The sequence below is a fragment of the Nycticebus coucang genome, chromosome 1, assembly GCF_027406575.1.
Source record: "Nycticebus coucang isolate mNycCou1 chromosome 1, mNycCou1.pri, whole genome shotgun sequence".
NCBI lineage: Eukaryota > Metazoa > Chordata > Mammalia > Primates > Lorisidae > Nycticebus > Nycticebus coucang.
In genome coordinates this window covers 87,324,173-87,342,413 of record NC_069780.1, presented here as the reverse complement: position 1 = coordinate 87,342,413, position 18,241 = coordinate 87,324,173, and the positions used below count along the sequence as shown (strand labels likewise).

The 18,241-nt window shown below is 35.6% G+C and overlaps 1 pseudogene; it reads left to right on the top strand.

The window, feature by feature from the left end:
- Window positions 1–3,050: 3,050 nt before the first annotated feature.
- On the top strand, window positions 3,051–4,344 carry LOC128588833 (keratin, type I cytoskeletal 18-like; annotated as a pseudogene).
- Window positions 4,345–18,241: the final 13,897 nt, after the last annotated feature.

Genomic DNA, 18,241 nt, shown 5'->3' with positions numbered 1-18,241 from the left:
TGTATTCTTACTTGCACAACCAAGACATTTAAAAAGTAGACCAACACTGTGGATGAATCTCAGAAATTCAGGCAAAGTAATAATCAGCACCACCAGCAACATGGTGTAAAATGTCACTATTCAATTTATATTTTTAATGGATGTTGCAACATTTTGCAAAGGCTGAAGTGATGACAAGAGCAACAGACAAGTACATTTTTAACTTGGGAATACCCAATGGGCTAGGAAGTTGATAACACTCATTATCACATATCTACTAGAAAACGATTGATTTGCTATTCACCAATCACTTATATCCTTTACTTATACTAATGACAAATACTAATAAATTCTCCTGACCAGCTGGAAGCTAAAATAATAGATTAATTTATAAAAAAAATAGATACTTTGAAGATAATATCCATTCACTAATTCACTCAATGCCTACTTTATTCTAAGCACTCCCCTTAATTGGGTCTTAAACTTAAATTCAACTTTGCAAGTAAATATAGCCAGCCTATACCACTGCTTTGGATATAGTGAATATAAATATCTGTAGCACATTTATAGTATATATAAAGTATGTACACACATATAGAATATATATAGTATGTATATACAGAAAAAATAATCAAATAATTATGATTTTTTAGATATGCATATTGAAACATAAGAGTATATCAAACTCTATAACTGGAGAGGTCCATCTAGTCTGAGATTTCTTTCCTGAGAATGTGACTTTTGAATTAGTATTTCAAAATTGGTATGTGTTACCTGATGTGAAAACCTGGCTGGAGAAAAGGAAGAGGGGAAAAGTTTTGTGGACTTAGGGAGCATCTTACAGAATGACATTGAATAGCAAAGGAGCATAATGCTTTAACAACTGAAAAATGGAAGGAAACCCACAAAAATAAGGCCAGATGAGGCTGAAATATAAATGGGAGTCAGATACACAGAATTGTGAACCTCATGTTAAGATTGTATACTAACTGTCATGGGGAGTGATTAAAAGATTTTAAGGAATGTAAAATGTCACTGTTCAATTTATATTTTTAAAGGATGTTGCAACATGTTGCAAAGGCTGAAGTGATGGCAAGGACATGTGTAAAGCAGCCAGTCTAAAGGCTATTTTTGTAAAGCAGGGATGAGATGGCTTGAATAAGCACAGTGGCAGTGGAATCCTGAGAAGTGGTTGGATCAGGAAGTCAGAGCTAGACATGATTTTAAGGTTCATCATCTTTTTCATATCACTTATTTGGTGGTAGTAGGGGCTGATAAATACCTGTTAAAGAATAGCGGTAGGAAAGGAACGAGGCAGGGAAGAAAAGGATGACAGAAGTTTCTTAATACATATCTGTTAAGGAGAGAGTGATGGAAGATGGAAGGGGAAGGATAGAAGACAAGGAGGAGGCCGGGCACAGTGGCTCACACCTGTAATCCTGGCACTCCGGGAGGCCGAGGCGGCTGGGTTGCCTGAGCTCACAATTCAAGACCAGCCTGAGACAGGGAAACCCTGTCTCTAAAAACAGCCGGGCATTGTGGCAAATATCTGTAGTCCCAGCTACTTGGGAGCTGAGGCAAGAGAATCACTTGAGCCCAAGAGTTTGAGCTGTGAGCTATGACACTACAGCACTCTACTGAGGGCAACAAAGTGAGACTCTGTCTCAAAAAAAAAAAAAAAAAAAAAGAGGAAGACAATGAAGGAGGGAAGAAAGGACAGAGGGAGGGAGGAAAGAACTATCATGGCACCCTGGAACAAAATTGATGGAATCTTCCAGAATCCAGAATATCAAATTTCAGATCAAATGTAATACCTTAGAGACTTCTAAATAGTTATAAAATTTACACATGTAGACATTACATTTATTTTCTCTAAGATGTTTCTTAGTTTCATCAATGAAAATTAAATCCCTCTGATTGGAATGATGCAGTTGTATCAGTGCTGACCTGAGAAGCTATATTGCCAGAATAACATTGTATAAATCTTAAGTGAAAAGAAGATACTGGGTGATTTTTGATAAACAGCAGTAACACACGTATCACCTCAGAATACTCAAATCAGAAATGAGTCTTTTAAACAATTGATTTTAAATGAGAAGATTCTATTTGTCATAAAATAAGTAATATCTTTTATCAACCAAAGAATGACCTTGATTCATTTTCAAGCAACCTTGCCTCACCTCCATATTCTCTGGTAAAAATCAAAGTCATTCTAGAGACAGAAAAATAATAGCAATGGTAAAATTACAGTTGTCAGGAATTTGGGGGGAGGATGAGAAGGGTGCATTGGTGGAGCACATAGGATTTTTAAGCAGTTCAATTATTCTGTCTGATACAATGTACAGTGGATACAGGTCATTTTCCATTTGTCAAGCCCATAGAATATATAAAACCAAGAATTAACCGTAATGTAGACCATAGACTTAATAATATTGTATAAGTTGTGGCTTATCACTTATCACAAGTGCAGCAGACTAGTGCAAGATGTTAGTAATAAAAACTGGATTGGAGTGTGGGAAAATACATGGGAATTCTGTACCTTCCACTGAATTTCTTTTAAAGCCCAAAAATGCTCTAAAATATATGGTCTATTCATTAGAAACAAATCCAAATCATTAATAACCTTTCCATTTATTCTTACATCATGGTAATTCTATTTTTTTCAGATACTCTTGAGCCCCAACTATTTGAAGTAAGAACAAAAATAAATAAACATATTAGAAGTAAATGAAGCACAACTGGGAAAGTCTACTGGGAGTGGACTTATGCACAGATCTAGAATTAAAGATGTGGTATTTTATATTTATACAAAAAAAATTCAATTTGGATAAAGACAGTAGCTTTGGAAAGGTGCTCCTTTGGCTGATTGAATGGTTGAGATATCATTACTTTGAGCTTCATATGGAAAATACATCTGATAAGGTGTTAATGTCAAAAACATATAAGGGAGTCAAACAACTTAGTAGCAAGAAATAAACCAATTAAAAAATGAACAAAGGACGTGTATAGACATTTCTTAAAAGGAGACACACAGAGCTCGCCTGAGTCTTGTCCCCTCCTCTTCAGACATTATGTCCTTCACTATTCATTCCACCTCTTTCTCCAGCAATTACCGGTCCCTGGTCTCAGTCCAGGCGCCCAGATGCAGTGTCTGGCCCACCAGCAGCACAGCCAGAGTCTATGCAGGCGCCAGGGGCTCCGGCTCCCGGATCTCCGTGTCCCACTCCACCAGGTTCCAGGGTGGCTGTGGGTCTGAGGGCCTGGCCACGGGGATGGCCGGGGGTCTAGCAGGAATAGGGGGCATCCAGACCAAGAAGGAGACCATACAAGAACTGAACGACTGCCTGGCCTCCTACCTGGACAGAGTGAGGAACCTGGAGACTGATAACCGGAGGCTGGAGAGCAAAATCCGGGAACACCTGGAGAAGAAGGGGCACCAGGTCAGAAACTGGGCGCATTACTTCAAGATCATCAAGGACCTGAGGGCTCAGATGTTTGCAAATTCTGTGGACAATGCCCGCATCGTTCTGCAGATTCACAATGCCGGTCTTGCTGCTGATGACTTTAGATCAAGTATGAGACAGAACTGGCCATGCGCCAGTCTGTGGAGAGCGACATCCATGGGCTCTGCAAGGTCATTGATGACACCAATGTCACTCGGCTGCAGCTGCAGTCAGAGATTGAGGCTCTCAAGGAGGAGCTGCTCTTCATGAAGAAGAACCACGAGGAGGAAGTAAAAGTCCTACAAGCCCAGATTGCCAGGTCTGGGTTGACTGTGGAGGTAGATGCTCCCAAATCCCAGGACCTGAGCAAGATCATGGCAGACATGCGGGCCCAGTATGATGAGCTGGCTCAGAAGAACCAAGAAGAGCTGGACAAGACCTGGTCCCAGTAGACTGAGGAGAGCACCTCATTGGTCACCTCACAGTTTGCTGAGGTCGGAGCTACTAAGACAATGCTCACAGAGCTGACGCTTACAGTACAGACCTTGGAGATGGAACTGGACTCTATGAGAAATCAGAAGTCCAGATTGGAGGACAGCCTGAGGGTGGTGGAGGCCCGCCATGCCACGCAGATGGAGCAACTCAATGGGGTCCTGCTGCAATTGGAGTCAGAGCTGGCACAGACCTGGGCAGAGGGGCAGAGCCAGGCCCAGGAGTATGAGGCACTGCTGAACTTCAAAGTCAGCTAGAGGCTGAAATCACCACCTACCACCGCCTGCTGGAATACAGGTAGGACTTTGACTGTGGTGATGCCCTGGACAGCAGCAACTCCATGCAAACCATCCAAAAGACTACCACTCTCAGGATAGTGGACGGCAAAGTGGTGTCTGAGACCAAAGACACCAAAGTTCTGAGACACTGAGGCAGTAGAGCAGCATGCCCTTATGCCAATAAAGAGTTCAGAGGTCACTGGGGAAAAAAAAAAGGAGACACACAAAGGGCCAACAGGTATAAGAAAAAAAATGTTTGGTATGAATAATTCTTAGCGGTGATTTTCTGGCTCTCCCACTGTAAGAATAACACTTAGTAAAGAATGTCATTGATTTTCTTTTTGCATTTTTTTTTCAGATTTATATGAGGGTACAAATGATTACTTCGTAAAGATCTTTGTAAACAAAAGATTGCTTGCATGTCTACAGTAGATTCAAGTTGTAGTTGAGCCCTTCACCTGGGGGTGTACTGTACACTCTCACATTGTTCATATTAGGTGAGAATTTGCCTGTCACCCTCCCTCCTCTTCTCTCTTTCCCTCTACTCCACCAATTTTCAAGTAAAAGATAAAGTCAGAAGTCAACTGGGGAAAGCCTAGAATCTTTCTTTTACAGTATAACAATTATTTATATAACATTCGCATTATCAGGCAACTATTGTAAGTAATCTAGAGCTGATTTAAAGTATACAGAAGGGTATGCATAGTTTATAAGTAAACAGTACCCCATTTTACTACACAATGGACTTAAGCAGCCAAAGATTTTGGTATCCACTGTGGGGGCTGTGGGGCGTGACTGTAGTTTGTGTGTCTACCAGCCACAGTCAAGGCATCAAACAGTTCTAGACCCCTAGGTCCCTGATGTTGCCCTTTTATTTTTACGCATATTTTTCATTTCAGATTAATATAAGGGTACACACAATTAAATTAAGTTATAATCTTTATTCAATAAAACTGTCACCAAAAGACACTTGACTTTGAACTACTTCATTACTATCTATGACCAACCCAAGAGAAAACGTAAAGCTTTTCAGACAGTCCTGCTACAACCTTGGGCATAAAAAAAGAGAGGTGGGAAGTTGTAATAATATCTGTTTATTTTTTGTCTGTGTGCACTCTATCCAAAAAACGGGACAAATGACCTTTTGTTATTTTTGTTGTGTGTGTGTGTGTGTGTGTGTGTTTTACATACTTGATGTGCTGCACTCACAAACAATGCAGGTAATATAGAAAGGATACAACAGGAGTTTCTAAGTTTTTCCAGATTATTTTGGGCATCTTCAAGTCACCTACTTATTTATAAGTTATGCCTTCTTTTACAAAATGCAGCAATTTAATTTCTAGGTAAATATCTCATCATGATAAAAATTAACTAAATACCTATCAGACTAGAAAGAGTAGGCAAATTCCGAGTCTAAATAAACTTTTATCTGATAAAAGTTATCAAATATCGTGGTCCTCACCGTTATAGAGTTATTTCTCCACAACTGAATTTTGTGCGTGTGCATGTGGAGGATCCATATAAGAAATTACAATTGGATATCTAAAGTTAGCAAAATATTTAGAAGCAAAATAGAGAGGCGCATACAATGGCCAATTTGAAGTATTCATTATAATGTTGCAGATTCTCTCATATGCGTGAGGGAGACATTTCTTCATCCAGCAAGTAGCTATTATACATTTACGCTAAGCCAAAAACAGTTCTACACATTAGTGAACTACAAATCCTGCCTCATGACACTGGATGTTCTAAGGAGGAGAGGTAAATACAATCCAGAGAGCTAATCACTACACATGAAAAATTGATAGGAACTTTGCACTGGAAGAATGCTTGAGCTTGGTCTTTTGAACCATCCTTCTCCATGAGGAAAGGGAAGAGGATGGTTGGAAGACTGAAAGAACGTGGTACATTTGGAAGAGCTGATAGTTTGTGATGAGTATGAGATACAGGAAGAAAATATATAAAAAGAAACAGGAAGATCAGCCAAGATTATAAAATTTAAAATTTATTGTAATGGAAATACAGTCCATTGTATGTTTTTAAGCCAAAAAGAAATATGTCAGTCTTGCTTAACTAGCATGTGCTTTGTATTTCAGAATGTGAAAATAGCAAATGGTAAGCATTGTCGGGAAGACAAAATAATGGTCCAGGTGAAAGATAATGAGGGCACAAAGTAAGGATGTAGAGAAAAAGAATCACCTAGAAACAGAATATTAAATGTACAATCTGGCACAGATGTCAGAGACCTGGGCTGAGACAAAGGCTGCAGGATTCCTGTCAAATGGGTAAGAAATAAAGCATGTGTGTGTCACACAGCAACACAAACAACAGAAAGGAAATGATCCCCAGAAATGGAAATTGAATTTTTGTTAAGACTTAGAAGACTGTCCAAGTGTACCGTCCCTTGACTATTACTTAAATAAATACTGTTGTGTTTTAACCTGAAACATCCATTATATTTATCATGCTGGCCTGAGATGATCTAAAAAGATGTCACAAAAATACTGCCATGGCAAAAAAGGAAGCAAAAGAAAAGAAACGGAAGGGGAAAATTAAGTATAAGAGGTCATAGAGCTCTAGCTTTGATTCCCGGATCTCACAGTCACACATTTATATTCTCTCATCACTGTGGCACGATAGTTTCTGGGATACTCAACATAATTTTAAATCAGCGATTTTTAACCAGTGTGCTATGGCACACTCATGTGCCCTGAGAGGATCTTAGGTGTGTCACAAAAATTTGTGAAGATCATTAATTAGATTATTTTTGAAAGAAATTAAAGCACAGTAAGTATATCCTTTCTTTCTACTCTTTTTTTTTTATAATCATAATTTAAGTATGCCATGGATGTTTAACTATAGGCCCAAGTGTGCTGCGAGATAAAAAAGGTTAAAAAAGACTGGTCTAGATTGATCCATACAATTTCATAATCTATTCACTTCTAATTCTGCATTTCTCAAACCTCCAACATGTCTTTCCCCCAAATGACTTCCTACTTCTTTTTTTAAATTTTTTTTTAATTTCAGAATATTACAAGGTTGCATGAATTGCTTTAGTACAGTTTGAGCCAAAGTTTTAAGTATGCCCATTATCAGGATAGTGTGCATTGTACCTATTAGGTGTGAATTTATCCCTTCCCTCCCCTTCAAACACAACTGCTTGCTTTCTGTTGAGTTTTACTACCAAACAAGCACATGGGCATTCATTACTTCCAGTGTAATAGGGAGCACGTGTGGTGTTTGTTTTTCCATTCCTGTGACACTTAGAATAGTCTCTGGTTGTTACAAAAGATTAGAATAGATTCCAATCTTTTGTAACAGATTAGAATCTGTAACAGATTAGATTAGAATCTTAGAATAGATTCAGGTTGTTACAAAAGGTATAAGTTCACCATTTTTATGGCTGAATACTATTCTACAGTGCAAATACACCACATTTTATTAGTGTGCTCATGTATTGATGAGCACTTGCATTGTTTCCACATATTTGTGATTGAGAATTGAGCCACAATAAATATATACATATGCATGTCTTTTTGGAAAAAAAACAAAAAACAAAAAACAATGTGACTTTGTTTCTTTTGGGCAAATACCTAATCATGGGATTGCTGAGTCAAATAGTAGATCTACTTTTAGTTCTTTGAGATGTCTCCATAGGACTTTCCATGGAGGTTGTACTAGTTTGCAGTCCCACCAAGAATGTGGGACTTTCTCTCTATATCCATGTGAGCATCGGTTGTTTGAGATTTTTTGATGAAAGCCTTTCTTGCTTGAGTGAGGTGATATGTCATTTTGGTTTAGATTTGCTCATTGCCGATGATTACAGACATTGAGCATTTTTATATGTTTACTGGCCATTAGTGGATCTTCTTTTGAAAAGCTTCTGTTCATATCTTTTTTCCATATTTTCACGGAGTTGATGGACTTTTTTTCTTACTGATTTGCTTGAGTTCTGTATGGATTCTGCTTCTCAGCCCTTTGTCGAATGCATAACATGAAATATTTTTCTCCCATTCTGTAGGTTGTCTATCTGCTTATCCAATCATTCCTTGTTGCCTAGAAGCTTTTTAATTTAATCAAGTCCCAATTGTTTTTTTTTGTTTGTTTGTTTTTTATTGTTGGGGATTCATTGAGGGTACAATAAGCCAGGTTACACTGATTACAATTGTTAGGTAAAGTCCCTCTTGCAATCATGTCTTGCCTCCATAAAGTGTGACACACACCAAGGCCCCACCCACCTCCCTCCTTCCCTCTTTCTGTTCCCCCCCATAACCATAATTGTCATTAATTGTCCTCATATCAAAATTGAGTACATAGGATTCATGCTTCTCCATTCTTGTGATGCTTTACTAAGAATAATGTCTTCCACGTCCATCCAGGTTAATACGAAGGATATAAAGTCTCCATTTTTTTTAATGGCTGAATAGTATTCCATGGTATACATATACAACAGCTTGTTAATCCATTCCTGGGTTGGTGGGCATTTAGGCTGTTTCCACATTTTGGCGATTGTAAATTGAGCTGCAATAAACAGTCTAGTACAAGTGTCCTTATGATAAAAGTATTTTTTTCCTTCTGGGTAGATGCCCAGTAATGGGATTGCAGTAATGGGAGGTCTAGCTTGAGTGCTTTGAGGTTTCTCCATACTTCCTTCCAGAAAGGTTGTACTAGTTTGCAGTCCCACCAGCAGTGTAAAAGTGTTCCCTTCTCTCCACATCCACGCCAGCATCTGCAGTTTTGAGATTTTATGATGTGGGCCATTCTCACTGGGGTTAGATGATATCTCAGGGTTGTTTTGATTTGCATTTCTCTAATATATAGAGATGATGAACTGGATGTCTACATGTAAAAGACTGAAACTGGATCCACACCTTTCCCCACTCACAAAAATTGATTCAAGATAGATAAAGGACTTAAACTTAAGGCATGAAACAATAAAAATCCTCCAAGAAAGCATAGGAAAAACACTGGAAGATATTGGCCTGGGGAAAGACTTCATGAAGAAGACTGCCATGGCAATTGCAATAACAACAAAAATAAACAAATGGGACTTCATTAAATTGAAAAGCTTCTGTACAGCTAAGGAGACAATAACCAAAGCAAAGAGGCAACCAACAGTGGGAAAGGATATTTGCATATTTTCAATCAGACAAAAGCTTGATAACTAGGATCTATAGAGAACTCAAATTAATCCACATGAAAAAAGCCAACAATCCCTTATATCAATGGGCAAGAGACATGAATAGAACTTTCTCTAAAGACGACAGACGAATGGCTAACAAACACATGAAAAAATGTTCATCATCTCTATATATCAAGTCCCAGTTGTTAATCATATTGTTGCTGTGATTGGCTTTGGGGTCTTTACATAAATTCTTTGCCTAAGCCAATGTGTATAAAAGTTTTTCCAGCATTTTCCTATAGAATTCTTACAGTTTTATGCCTTAGGTTTAAGCCTATTATCCATTCTGAATTCATTTTTGAGTGTTGAGAGGTGTGGATCCAGTTTCGATCTGTTACATGTGGCTGTCCAGTTTTCCCAGCACCATTTATTAAGTAGAGATTCTTTTCTCTGATCTATGTTATTGTCTGCTTTGTCAAAGATCAGAATGAAAGAATAGTAATTACTCGATCATCTAAAATATTCTATTAACTTTCCCATTTAAAACAGCTTTCTCTTGACCTCCAATCTCCTTATAACTACTTCATTTCTTTGCTTTCCTTTACTGAACAAAAACTTCTCCGAGAAGTTGTCTGTGCTCATTATCATGAACTCTTCTCCCTTTCATTCTTTCATCCACTTAAGCTGAGCTTTTTCTCCATCACTACTCCAAAACACTCCACAGACACTGTTAACTCTGCATTTCTAGACCCTATATCAGTTCTCAGTCCTAGACCTTCTTGGCTCGTCAGCAACTTCTGACAAAATAAATCATTCCTTCCCTCTCAAAAAACTTTCTTCTCTTGGCTTTTAATAATTATTCTCTTGATTTCCCTCCTCCTCACTGGCAAATTCTCATACTCTTTTCCGGTTCCTCCTCATCAGTCTGGTCTCCTTTTGCTGAAGTACTTCAAAACTTAAGCCTTGGTCCTACTGTAATTCCTATTCATACATACTCCTTTAGTGACCTGATCCAGTTTCTTGGCTAGTGAGAGCATCTATCTGCTGATAATTCCCAAATTTATATCCTCAGATTGAACCTCTTCCTAAATCCAGATTAGAATTTACAAATATCTATGCACCATTTTTATTCTAATGATAACATATGTTGAACACTCAATATCCATCATAAATAAATGGTTTGTTTATGCAAAACTAAACTCCTGATTCCAAGGCCAAAAATCTAGACGATGTCATCTATTCTACATCAAAACATCAATCTAAATGCAAATCATTTTGGCTGTATATGTTTTACACAGATGGAATCTGACCATCACTCAGCACTTTTACTACCAGCCTATTCAAAGCCACCATTACCTTTTGCTGTATCCCATATATTTTAGAGAATTGTGTTTCCATTTTCATTTGTTTTAGGATAATTTTTGGTTGCCCTTCTGATTTTTTCTTTGACCTACTTATTTTTCATTAACCTGCTTATTGTTCAAACTTACTGTGTTGTTTAAGTTTCACATGCTCTTGAATTTTCCAGTTTTTTAGTCATTCTTTATTAATATTTTTATACTTTTGTGGTCAAAAAAGATACTTGCTGTGATTTCAGTCTCTCACATTGGGAGGCCATTCTTCTAAGTGACGTATCACAAGAATAGAAAAAAAATAGCACATGCACTCAATACTAAAATGAAACTAGTTGATCAACACGTATGTGTACATGTGGAAGTAAAACTCAGTGGAAATCACGCAGGTAGGGGCAGGGAGGAGGTGATGAATAAATTCTACCTAAGGGGAAACATGCACACTTTCTGAATGAAGGTAAGAAAGTTAAGTGACTTAAAATGTACAAAAGCTAATTATATAACCAAAACGTGTGCTTTGTTGCCTAACCTAGTACCTATTCTGGAGAACGTCAAGTGTATGCTAGTGAAGAATATGTATTCTGCTGTTGGATGCATTGTTCAGTGCATGTTTCCTGCTTTATTTTAGTTATATTTCCATGAAATATCTTTTTTGATTCATAAAATTCAGCTTGTGTGTGTCTTTAAAGCTAACGTGAGTCTTTTGTAGACAGCACATTATTGGATCTTACTTTTTAATCCATTCACTGCATGTCTTTTGATTGGAAAATTTAATCTTTTATCTAATCAAACACCAAAGCCCTCACCAGTCCACTTTTGTGGTCACATCTTCTACTACTTAGTACCTGCCTATCACTTATGCTGCAAAACGTCACTGGCTTCCTTGCCATTCTGTAAACACACCAAATACTCTCCAAATCAGAGAATTGCCCTTACTCTATCTTCCGCTTAGTATTTTCTACCCCTAGACATCTCCTACTTTTTTCTTCACCTTCTTAGAGGATCTTTATGTAAACAGCCCTGTCTTTGGAAACCTTCCTTTACAACTCTAGATAAAATTGCAATACATCCTATCAGCATTTACTATACCCATCCCTGCCACATTTTATAGATAATATTTTTTCTAATATATTATGAAATTTACTGGCATCATTTATTTTACTTTCTCTGATCCTCCACCAGGATGTCACCTCACTGAAGGTAGATATTGCTGCTGTTTCTATGATTGTTGTTTAATGTTGAATCTATCACATAAAGATACATTTCTAGCACTTAAGGCATTTGTGAATATGTAGATATTGAAAAAACAAATTATGAGTGTTTCAATCTGTTAAAATACTTTTAGGCTGAATATTAGAGATGAGTAGTAGTGTTAGGGAAGAGAAGGAACAAAAATAGTGTTTTTTGTTGTTTGTTTGTTTGTTTTTCATAGAGCAGCAGTAGAAATGAAAAATCCCCAAGTTGTCTGGTAGTTGCAAGCATTGGAAAGAACTCTGTGGTATGCCCATAGATAGGTAATAGAAATATTTCTACATAGATTTTATTTTGAAAAGTTCCATTCGGGTAACCTTATTGTATTTTAAATTCATTTTCTCGTTGGGTAAACATAGGGCATGATTCCAACTTTGTATCAATTTTACAACTTCATAGACTAAAATAGAGAAAAGCTGAATCCAGAATTTATCCAGAGTTTTCAAAACAAGTCAATGAATAAGCTAGAGTAAAATATGAGAATTTCTACATTTTTAGACACTATTTTAAATCACTAAGTGCCACTTTATACAACAAACAGGTTGTTTAAAATATAGCATTTTGTAACATTTTCTAAAGAATAGTGCCATAAAGTTTTTGATGTTATTACTTATATAGTGACTCACAACCAGAAAGGAACTGGTAGTTAGGTTAAAAGAAGAATCTCCTTATAGGCCAAATTATAGCCATTTACAAGGACAGATTGAGATATAACATATGGCTTAAGGAGTATTGAATTTGTGTACGCCTATGATGTTTCTAAAGTAGTAGATGTTAAAACATCTTCCAGCTTCCATTTCTACTTGCTAAGTTATTCCCATTAACATAGTTTTAAAACACATTTAAAGAATGTGTAGTATTTCATAGAGTTTTACAACCAATTATGTTACGACCAGTTATATTTCCAATCATATTTACTGTGATGTTATATAAGCATAGTTTCCCTGAGAAACATTTCAAGTGGTCATCAAAGTGTTGTGGCATATTTTAAATGAAATTACTATTGTGACATGATTAACTTTTCATTCTGGAGGGTTAAAAGCATCATCAGTCATTTCTTTTGCATTTAGACCAGGGTATCATCACTATATATCATTTAAATGAAAGCTAAGGAGCAGCACAATAAGATGTAAATACCCCTCATTTTATGGCTCAGTATCTTTAAAATGTATATACAAGATGGAAGTCTGATTTCTGGTCTTTACATTCATTATTCCACTATATCAGCAGCTGTCAAATAACCTGGCGATAACAATTGCTCCCATGTTTACTAGTTCATTGTCAAGGTTTTTATAAAGTGTATCTTCCTAGTCTTAAAATTAATCCTTTAATAGCAAAGGTTCTCTTTCCATTTTTTTGTGTACATAATGTAAAAATGCTTCAACCCTGTAGTCACAGCAGTTAGGAAAACATTGCAAATACAAAATAACTAAGCTAAAGGAAACCTGATCAGCTGCTTCTTTGTCTGACTTTCCTTCCTGCAGAGTGTGAAAAGTGGGCTCTCAGGTCCTGAAAGTAATTTCCTCTCATTTCCTGGAAGGTCCAAATTATTTTCTATCCATCCTGCCTTCTGTAGTGTCAAAAGTGGGAACACAAAACCCTCACTTTCTCTGTAATTATTTTGACTCTGACTCATGCTCTCCCTTTCTATTGAAACCATAATTCACCAAGGAATAAGTATGTTACTTTTTGACTTTTATATCTCCTTTTTGACTTGTTCCTTAATATTTTCTTTGGTTTTCATTGAGGCCAAAAAGGAAAGATCAATAAAACTCACAACAAATAAGTCATAAAGAAGCAATCCACACTATGTATTGGACTAGACATTCCAACACAGCATTTCCACTGAATGTTAAAAATCTTAAATTGTCTGTAACAGAACAAAGCACGTTACTAACCGACTCATTTATCCTGCAAAGAATATATGTATGTGTGTGCATGTATTTATCTATTCCCATACCTATCTGTGTGTGTGGTGTATATGTGTTTGTTATTTAGCAAATGAGCTAAATCCTTATATGTATGTGTGTGCATGTATTTATCTATTCCCATACCTATCTGTGTGTGTGGTGTATATGTGTTTGTTATTTAGCAAATGAGCTATAAATTTTAAACATTTTAGGGTTTTAAAGCATTGATTATTTCACCTAAGATGTCTCAGTGACATCTTATTTGTTTTTAAACCTGTGTTCTGACAAAAATTTATCAAACTGAGAAATAAACTAAAACCAATAGACTGTCCCAGCTTTTCCCATTCTTATTTTGTTATAAGTGAGGTAAAATTAAATAAAATAATTCCGCTTACACTTAATGCCAAAGAAACCATTTTTTTAAGTTCTCTCAAAGCAGATTTGTGTTTCTGTATATGGTCTGAGGTTTCCTTCATTATCTGTTCGAAGGAAACAAAGTTGTGTTCATAGTCTATTAAAAGTTCTCATTTCCTTGAAACACAAAATGAAATATTTTCTTCCTTATTCATTCATTTATTTGGTGCATTAATTTATTCCTTTAACATGTATGTAGTCCTACTTAAGGCTTTCACCATACTTAACAGTTGGTTGAGAAAAAGCAACACGTAAATAAAACACATTGTGATAAACACCATGAGAAAGTTATGAGTAGACACCACACGAACAGAAAACAATGAAATATTTCTGCCTGTGGGGATTAAGAAAAGCTGTTTGGTAATATAAGTTGAATTTTGAGAGATAGAGATTTTACATTTTGCTTTCCCTGTCTAAGATATGGTGCTTCTATGTTTTCATGCCTAGAAAATACCTGGAGGCATTTAAGAAAATAAAAATGCCTAAGAAAACCGCAGATTGATCATTGTGAGTGGAATATAAGTATACTGAATATATAGCAGGAAATTAACATTGAGAGAACTAAGAAAACAAATTATTAAGGAATGTCATATAAAAGATTTTGGACTGGAGAATGTTGGTAATATGGAATTTATGAATGAAAATGGCCTTATTAAATTGGCACTGCTAAACAAGTAATTTTGTGTTGTTATGCCAAATGATACAGTTAAGATATATTCCAAATACCATTTTTTCAATGTTTAACCAAATTAAATGACTCTAATGATAGCATGGAGTGAAGTCACCTTCACAGTGACATGAACTCACGAATTAAACTGGAGACTCCCTAGAGTCCTAGAATAGAAGGGACATGTATTAATTTTTATTTATGTTATGCTTATATTTCTAAAAAATTGTAATAGCTTACAGAAATATATACACTTAAATAAGATTGCAAAAGATTAAAAAAAAAAAAAACAAAGACTATAAGAAGGTTAGAATTTTTGGTAAAATAGGTGATTATATATCATGTATATCCAGGCAATAAAAATAGGTATATTTCCTCAATGCCATTTACTTAAACATTTAATTGATCTGAACTTTATTGTTCAAACTTTCAGAAAAAAACTAATAAGAAAAAAGTTATTCAAATTCAATAGATTAAAAAAAATGAAATACTAAGTAGCAAAATAAATAATTGGAGAACAGAAGTTCAGGATAAATAATGATGAAGGGAAAAGAAAAGAGGAAATGAAATATTAAGCACTAACTTGATGTAGGAGTTATTACACACGTAATTCTTACAGACCTTAGATGCTTTTGATTCATTCTGTACATTTCTGTTGTTGGCTATATGATGGTGGGGTATAGATCATTTTTATCTTCTAAATTCCCTATAATATATTTGCATTAGATCTGCTAAACCTACATTGAAATTCATATTAATTAGTTTTCATTCTTTATGAAATATTAAATTTAAAAGAGATGATAATCGTAATCTCACATCTTCCTTTTACAGAGTGTAAACAATCAGAATCCCAGTAATTAAGTAGAAAATAGAGTGGTTCCTAGAGACTGGGATGGATAGGGGGAAGGAGGAGATAGAGAGAGGTTGGTTGAAGACACATTACAGATAGACGGAAAGAATTAGTTCTAGAGTTCTTTAACACTATCGAGCATCTATAGTAAACAATAATTAGTTTGTTTGGAGAATCTTCAAAGAGCTAAATGTAGACCTCTCATTTGATCCTGTGATCCCATTACTAGGTATCCATCCAGAAGAAAAAGAATTATTTTACCATAAGAACATTTGCACTAGAATGTTTATGGAACTCAATTCACAATTGCCAAGACATAGAATCAATCCAAGTGTCCATCAACATGAGAATGGATTATTAAGCTGTGGTATATAAATACCATGGAGAATACTATGGGGATGTTACATTTTTTGTATTTACCTGGATGGAATGAAAGAACATTCTTCTTAGTAAAGTATCACAAGAATGGGAAAGCAAACATTCAATGTACTCAATACTAATACAAAACCAATAGATCAACACCTACATGTCTACATGAGAGAAAAAAACAATTATATTCAAGTAGAGGGAGAGGTAAAGAGGGAGAAGAGACAATGAAGGGGTCAGCTACAACTTGAACTTCACTTTAGAAATGCAAACCATGTAACCCAATCGTCTGTACCCTCATATTCATCTGAAATTAAAAAATAATACTAATTTCTTGTATTTTTTCAAATACCTAGACTACAATAACAGTTTGAGATGATGGATAAGGTAATTACCCTGACTTGATCATTACAAGTTGTATACATGTATGAAAATACCACATTGATTGAGCTCCATAAATATGCACAATTATTAAGTGTCAGTTAAAAGCATATAGAATTAATTTTTTAAAAATGTAAAGAGTTCAGGCACAGTGGTTCATGCCTGTAATCCTAGCACTCTGGGAGGCCAAGGCAGGTAGATTGCCTGATCTCAGGAGTTCAAGATCAGCCTGAACCAGAGTGAGATGCTGTCTCTAAAAACAGCTGGGTGTTGTGGTGGGCACCTGTAGTCACAGATACTTGGGAGGCTGAGGCAAGAGAATTGCTTAAGCCCAAGAATTTGAGGTTGCTGTGAGCTATGACACCACAGAACTCTACCCAGAGCAACAAAGTGAGACTCAGTCTCAAAAAAAAAAAAAAGAAAGAAAGAAATTTAAAGAATCCCAATAATTATAATAGATGTATGCATGGCCTTTTTGATTGTTAGTACCAAGCTTACCAAATTTAAAATCTCAGTCTTAGAATTAAACTAAGTATAAAATTATTACCTTTATTTTCCTTTGGCTTGTTAAAAGGAGTAATAATATAATTATATTGTGTAGCATGTTTTTTTTATTTGAAATTCAAACACATATGTATGGACTTCCATGTTGAGTATGATTTGAAAAACCAGGGACACTAGTTTAAGAATATAAAGAGAAAATAAATAGAAAAAATAATAGCTAATTTTCTTCAAAAAAATTGAAACAGATGAGGGAGAAAAATAAACTGATACCCTTGGGCCTACTTTTACATGTAAGTCAGGAAAGAGTTCATTGGAATGCTGGTAAGTCTGTTTGTCATATGTGCTTTGATGTGACTTATCATGAGCAAGATCAAAGGTCATTGTTTATCAAGGAAAAATGACAGTGCAGATATGAGAGACAGATTAGAGAGAATTTATTCATCATTTTTTTCCAAAAATAAAAGCCAATGTCACCTCTGGCCCAAAGTTTAAAAAGATTATATTGAATATCTGAATACAGAAACCGTCATAGTACTCAAAATCTTCTTAAGAAGCATCTACAGTAATCTACAACAGAATAGAACAAATTTGCAAACAAAATAGATAAGGTGCAATATAGCATCTACAAAGTTTCTATCAAGGAGATGTAAATAAACTATACAATGTCTACTAATATCATAATAAGATACAAAATTATCTTGTATAATTTTAGGCATACAACATGATGGTTTGATATACATAAGGTAGTGAATGTATGTGAAATTATTGCTAGAGCAATTTAATATACATTATCTCATAAAGTTAGCTTTTTTGAAGTTTAGAGCACCTAAAATCTGACTTAGAAAATTCCCAGTATACAATACTATATGATATAATACGATACGATATGATATGATACGATATGGTACAATATGATATTACTAACTACAGTTCTCATGCTGTACTTTAGATCTCTAGATTTACTCATCCTACATAATTGTTCGTTTGTACATTTGACCTATATCTTCCCATTCTCACTTCCACTCCTCATCTCTCCTCTGGTAGCCACAGTTCTATCATCCATTTCTATATAGTCAGCTTTTTTTATCTTTTAGATTCTACACATAAAAGAGCTCATACAGTATTTTTTTCTTTGTCTGGATTATTTCACTTTGTGTCCTTCAGTTTCTCCACATTGGTGCAAAAGGGAGAATCTCCTTTTTATTCAAAGCTAAATCATGATAATATGTGTA